Below are 6474 nucleotides of genomic sequence, written 5' to 3' on the forward strand. Positions count from 1 at the left end.
ATCATTGTGCTTCTAATACCTAATGACTTCATTCTTGATTTCTTAAGTTGGAGGCTTCAAATCATGTAAAACAAAGTAATTCCTTATATCAGTAAATTTTTCTCTCCTATCTCCAGAGAATTGTAGAAAAAAGTATACTTATTACTATCTATTAAAGTATGTTTTCTTAATTTGGGGGGAGAAAAGAAGAGGGGAGAGACTAGAAATTTTAGGAATTCTTTTTTCTTGGTGTTTTTCACTTCACTGATTTATATATTTTCTATTTTTTTTGCTAAATTATCCATGCCCTTTACTTCACTCTTTCTCTCCTTGCCACTCATTCTAGATTTCCTATTTGCTCTTATAGCTCCCATATCTATACCCAAGGGAAGGAAGGGGACAGTGGTGACATTTTAATCATTTTGAATCCTAATACTTTTTGATAACTGCTAAAAATGTTGACATATTAAAATTTTGAATTAATGACAAAAATAAATAAATAAAAATAAAAATAAAAATGTTTTAAATCTTTGTTTTTGAGAGAGAGAGAGAGAGAACGGGGGAGGGGCAAGGGGAGAGGGAGACACAGAATCTGAAGCAGGTTCCAGGCTCTGAGCTGTCAGCACAGAGCCCGATGTAGGGCTCAAATTCAAGAACTGTGAGATCATGACCTGAGCCGAAGTAGGCCGCTTAACCGACTGATCCACCCACACGCTCTGATTTGCTGGTTTTTTGATGACCCTTTTGTCATTTAAAAGTATCCATCTTTGGGGCACCTGGGTGGCTCAGTCGGTTAAGCGGCCGACTTCGGCTCAGGTCATGATCTCGCGGTCGGTGAGTTCGAGCCCCGCGTCGGGCTCTGTGCTGACAGCTCAGAGCCTGGCTGTTTCAGATTCTGTGTCTCTCTCTCTCTCTCTGACCCTCCCCCATTCATGCTCTGTCTCTCTCTGTCTCAAAAATAAATAAATGGTAAAAAAAAATTTTTTTTAATAAGAAATAAAAATAAAAGTATCCATCTTTGGTGTTTTTTAAAAACCCAAAATTTGATGCTAATGCGGCTGTTTTAGGCTTATGATTAGTGCTTCTAGGACATAGTTGTACTTTTTTCTTTTAATCTATGTATGTCAGTGTATTTAAAGTGTATTTCTTGGAGGGACGCCTGAGTGGCTCAGTTGGTTAAGTGTCCAATGCTTGGTTTTGGCTCAGGTTATGATCTCATGGTTTGTGACTTTGATCCCTGCATTGGGTTCTGCACTGACAGTACAGAGCCTGCTTGGGTTTCTCTCTCTCTCTCTCTCTGCCCCTCCCACATATGCACGCTCTCTCTCTCTCTCTCTCAATAAAGTAATAAACATTTTTTAAAAATAAAGTGTATTAAAATTTTTTTTAATGTTTATTTATTTTTGAGACAGAGACAGAGCATGAGTGAGGGAGGGGAAGAGAGAGAGGGAGACACAGAATCCGAAGCAGGCTCCAGGCTCCTAGCTGTCAGCACAGAGCCCAACACGGGTCTCGAACTCACAGACCATGAGGTCATGCCCTGAGCCGAAGTCAGACACTCTACCAACTGAGCCCCCAGGCGCCCCGGGCTTGCATTATTTCTGATGAAAATGTTGCAGTCGTTCTGCCTTTGTTCTTTTCATAATGTCTTTTTTGCCTCTAAGTGCTTTTAAGTTTTTATCAACGAGGGGCGCCTGGGTGGTTCGGGTGGTTAACTGTCTGACTTTGGCTCAGGTCATGATCTCATGGTTCGTGGGTTCAAGCCCTGGGTCGGGCTCTGCACTGACTGTGCCTTGCCTGCTTGGGATTCCCTCTCTCTCCCTCTCACTCTGCCCCTCCCCAGGTTTTGCTTCTTTCTCAAAATAAATAAACTTAAAAAAGAAAAAAAAAGGTTTCATCAGTGGCTTTCAGCCATTTGGTTATGATGTGCCTTGCTGTGTTTTTGTTACTATCCGGATTGGAGTTTATTGGTTTCGAATTTGTTGGCTTTGGGTTTATTATTGTCAAATTTGGAATGTTTTCCGTTACGGGCTCCGTGTGGTGGTGGGTGGGGTTGGGTGGTACAGCAACTAAGTCTTTCCTGCACTGGGGGGGGGGGGGGTGGCGGCCCCGGCCAAGGGACCAAGTGGTGGGAAGTGGCAGAAGGGGGGAGCTGAGCGCATGTAGTCCTAAGTGGGGAAAGAGGGGGTTGGGGCTAGAGTCTCCGGACCCCAGGGTATACAGGGACTTTGATCAGGACTTGGGCTAAGAGGTCTCCCACTGCTTTGGACCGCTGCAATCCAGTCATTCCTTATGCCACTGTCCCCGCACCAAGGGAAGGAGCCAAAGGCACGTGCCTGAGCGTGTGCCCTCCTGGGTAGGGTCTCCCGTCTGTGAACCGGGTCCGCTGTGCTTTCTGTGTGGGGTCTGTACCCTCTCCCAGCTCTTCCTGGGATGGCTCTAGCCCTCTAGGTCAGCCCTCTGGGGGTCCCCCACTCCCACTTGGTGGGCTAGGTGTCCCCAGCTGCCTGACGTTTGGCAAGTACCGGGATAACGGCAGCTGTGTCCCGTGCAGAGGGAACGAGGTAGAGACCTCAGGAGAAGTAAGATTGGCCCTGGCTATGGTTCAGCATCACCTGGGGGGTTTTAACAGCCCCTGGGGCGGCCCTACCGGAGCCCAGGCTGATGTAATTCGCTCAGGCATCCTCCACAGTCACGTTTTTAATCTTCTACTTTTTGCGATAACGGTAGATTCATGCCCGTGTGTAAGACGTAATACAGAGTTTCCGTGTTCTGTTTACCCCAATGGCAATGGCAGCATCTTGAAGACCACAGTGCAACAGTACAGCCAGGAGATTGACATGGACATCTTCAAGATACAGAAGACTTGCTTTCCAGGAAGAACTCACTGTTTTATATCCGTACTCACTTCCTTTCTGCCTTCAACCCCTCCTTCTCAGCTAGCAACCATTAAGGTTTTCTGTGTCTATGATTTTGTCATTGCAACAATGTCATATAAATGGAACCATACAGTATTATGGACTTGACCTGTTGGGGCCAGGTTACCTCCAGCTTCCATGGGTATAAAATCTGGTGTAGGTAGTAGCATAAACAAACATTTATTGGAGTAGAGCAAAGCCCAGAAATAAACTCTTCTATATATAGTCAGATGATTTTTACCATGGGTGCCAAGAACATTCCGTGGGGAAAGGACAGTCTTTTCAACAAATGGTGCTGGGAGTACTGGACCTCCACATGCCAAAGATGGGACATTGGGCCCTTACCTAACACTGTGTAAAAATTAACTGCGGGTGGGAGCAAAAGCAACGGCTGGCTCGTAGCAGTAGCCTCGCAGTGGCCGTCGAGGGGTCCTCCAGCCAGTGTTGCCCCCGCCCCAGTCTCCAGCATGGGAAGTATCTTCGCAAACCTCTCCAAGGGCCTTTTTGGCAAAAAGAGAGACGTGCACTCTCATGGTGGGCTTGGACGCTGCAGGGAAGACCACCATCCTGTACAAACTGAAGCTGGGTGAGATGGGACCGCCATTCCCACCACAGGCTTCCACGTGGAGACCGTGCAGTAGGAGAACATCAGCTTCACCGTGCGCGACGTGGGCGGCCAGGACAAGATCGGCCCCTGTGGCGCCACTACTTCCGGAACACACAAGGCCTCATCCTCCTGGTGGACAGCAAGGTCGGAGAGGGCGTGAAGGAGGCCCGTGAGGAGCCCGTGACGATGCTGGCGGGGGACGAGCCCAGGGATGCCGTCCGGCTGGTGTTCGCCAGCAAGCAGGTGTGTGCGCCCGTGCGCCCCGGCCACGCGGGGTGGGAGGCGGGGAGGGGTGGTCCCCGTGGACCGCTGACCGGAGGTCGCCGGGCCTCGCCCACCAGGACCTCCCTGAGGCCATGAAGGCGGCCGAGTCTATGGACAAGCTGGGCCTGCACTCGCTGCGCCACAGGAACCGGTACATTCGGGCCACCTGTGCCACCAGCGGGGACAGGCTCTATGAGGGACTGGACTGGCTATCCAATCAGCTCCAGAACCGGAAGGCAGCCCCACCCCCCACCTCCGTCCACATGTGCTTTCACTCCCTCAGCCTGCAAGGGTCAGGTTTGCCAACGAAACAACGACCTCTACTTTTTTCTCTTATTTTGATAAACACTGAAGAAGCTGGAGCCGTTCAACTTTATCTTGGGGAAATCCTCAGAACTGGTTTATTTGGTATCGTGGAACCTCATACTGCTTTCGATACACGATTGGTAATCAACTGTTTTGTATACTTATTTCCAGTTTTCATTTCGACAAACAAGCACTGTAATTATAGCTACTAAAGTCTCTTAACTAGTAAAATAAATAACAAAAATAAACATCAAAATTAATTGCAAATGAATCAAAGACCTAAACTTAAGAGCTAAAGCCATAAAACTCCTGGAAGACATAGGGGAGAAGCTTGACGACACTGAATCTGGTGATGATTTCTTGGATACGCCACCAAAAAGCACAGGCAACAAAAATAGATAGTTACTTCATCAAAACTAAAAACTTGTGCATCAAAGGGCACTATCAACAAATAAAAAGGCAACCGATGGGAGAAAAATATTTGCACATCACATATCTAACAAAAGATTAATACCCGGAATATATAAGGAACTCCTAAAAACAGCAACAACAAAACTGAATTTGAAAATGGACAAAGGACTTCAACAAACATCTCTCCAAAGAAGATATTTGTGGGGCTTTTTTAAGTTTATTTATTTATTTTGAGAAAGCGTGAGTGCCAGCAGAGGAGGGGCAGAGAGAGGGAGAGAAGAAAATCCCTAGCGGGCTCTGCGCCGTCAGCACCAGAAGCCAATATGGGGCTCGAACTCAAGAAGCCGTGAGATCTTACCGCTTCTCGACCTTTTGGCCAAGATCAAGTGAAGAAGCCGTGAGATCTTGACCTGAGCTGAAATCAAGAGTTGGACACTTACACAAATGAGCCACCCAAGAGCCCCTCAAAGAAGATACTTGAACGGCCAATAATCACACGAGAAGACATTTGATATCCTTAATCACTATGTGAACGAACATCAAAATCACAATGAGATGCTACCTCACACCCACTGGGATGGCTATGGCTAGTGTGAAAAATAAGTAACAAGTGCTGGCGAAAATGTGGAGAAATCGGAACCCTCGTGCACTGCTGGGGGGAATATAAAGGTGCGGCCCCTTTGGAAAACAGTATGGCTGCCCCTCAAAAATGTTTAAATAGAATTACCATTCGACCCAGCAGTTCCACCTCTGCGTACATAAGGAAGCGAAAGGGGGGACGTGCAGAGATACTTGCACACCCAGGTCCACAGCACCGTTATTCACAACAGCCGAACATGGAAGCCATCCAGCTGTCCTCAAGGGATGAGTGGATAAACAAAGGTGGCTTATCCATACAATGGACTACTACTCCATCTTAACAAAATTCCGGGCACAGGCTGCAACATGAGAGGGGAGGACTTCTGCCAGGTGAAATAAGCCAGTCACGCAGAGCCCAATATTATACGATTCCACTTAATGTGAGGCATTTAACCATTAAGACCAGAGGGCGAATAATGGTTGCCAGGGACTGAGTGGGGGGTAGTGGCTGTTTTATGGATACAGAGTTCCTCTTTTGCGAGATCTGGAGTTTGGAGCTTAAATGCAAAACACTGTGACGTACCTAATACTAGTGCACTGTGCAGTCAAAACTAGTTAAGACGGTCAATTCTAAGTTACGTGTGTTTCAGTTAAAAATAAGAAGGCATAACTGGCCGGGCGGGTTGGGAGCGCGCACCGGAGGGCGCGGTGGGCGGCGGAGCGGGCGTCCAGGTGGCCCCAAGGGAGGCGGCCACCTGCCCACCACGAGGGTCCCACAGGGACTGCGGGCTCTGGAGACGGGCCTCGGGCTCCAGTGGGTGACTGATGGACCCCGCAGGACCCAGGGGGAAGGACGCTGCCTGAGCGGCTGGACATGGGCGGGGGGGGGGGGGCGCCCGGTACTGAAAGCTTCGAGAAGCGGCGCCATGGCTGTATTAGTCGCGAGTCCACGCACCGCCACGCACACCTGGCGAAGGGGCCGGAGACGCCGGAGCGCCAGCCACTGTAGAGACGCGGCGGAGGGCTGCGGCGGGGAGCGAGGCTGGAAGGTGGAGGGGCTCCGCCGGGGGGGGTGGGGACAGCTGGGGGACGGGGAGGGGGCCCGGGGGACGGTCGCTGCGGCCGACTGAGCGGCCACCTCGCCCGCCTGGCCGCCCGCGCGCACCACCGAGACGCGCTTCCGGGCAGGGCGGGAGCGCCGCTTCCGGCGGCGGGAGGAGCATTTCCGCTGGGGAAGTGGGCGGTGGCCTCGGCGGGGCGGGGCGCTCCTCGGGCGCGGACAGAGGGCGTGCCCGAACGGCTCCGCCGGGACCGCGACTGTCGCGCCAAGGGCGCAGTGTCCTAAGTCCCCGGCTCTCCACGCCCAGCTCTCTGCTCCTCCCCGGCGGCCCCACCGGGAAGGTGGCTGTC

At 50.5% G+C, this 6474-nt stretch overlaps 1 pseudogene; it reads left to right on the top strand.

The window, feature by feature from the left end:
* Positions 1-1876: 1876 nt before the first annotated feature.
* On the top strand, positions 1877-4218 carry LOC121043110 (ADP-ribosylation factor 1-like; annotated as a pseudogene).
* The last annotated feature ends 2256 nt before the right edge of the window (positions 4219-6474 follow it).

Source organism: Herpailurus yagouaroundi, unplaced genomic scaffold (assembly GCF_014898765.1).
Source record: "Herpailurus yagouaroundi ecotype Mexico unplaced genomic scaffold, PumYag 186, whole genome shotgun sequence".
NCBI lineage: Eukaryota > Metazoa > Chordata > Mammalia > Carnivora > Felidae > Herpailurus > Herpailurus yagouaroundi.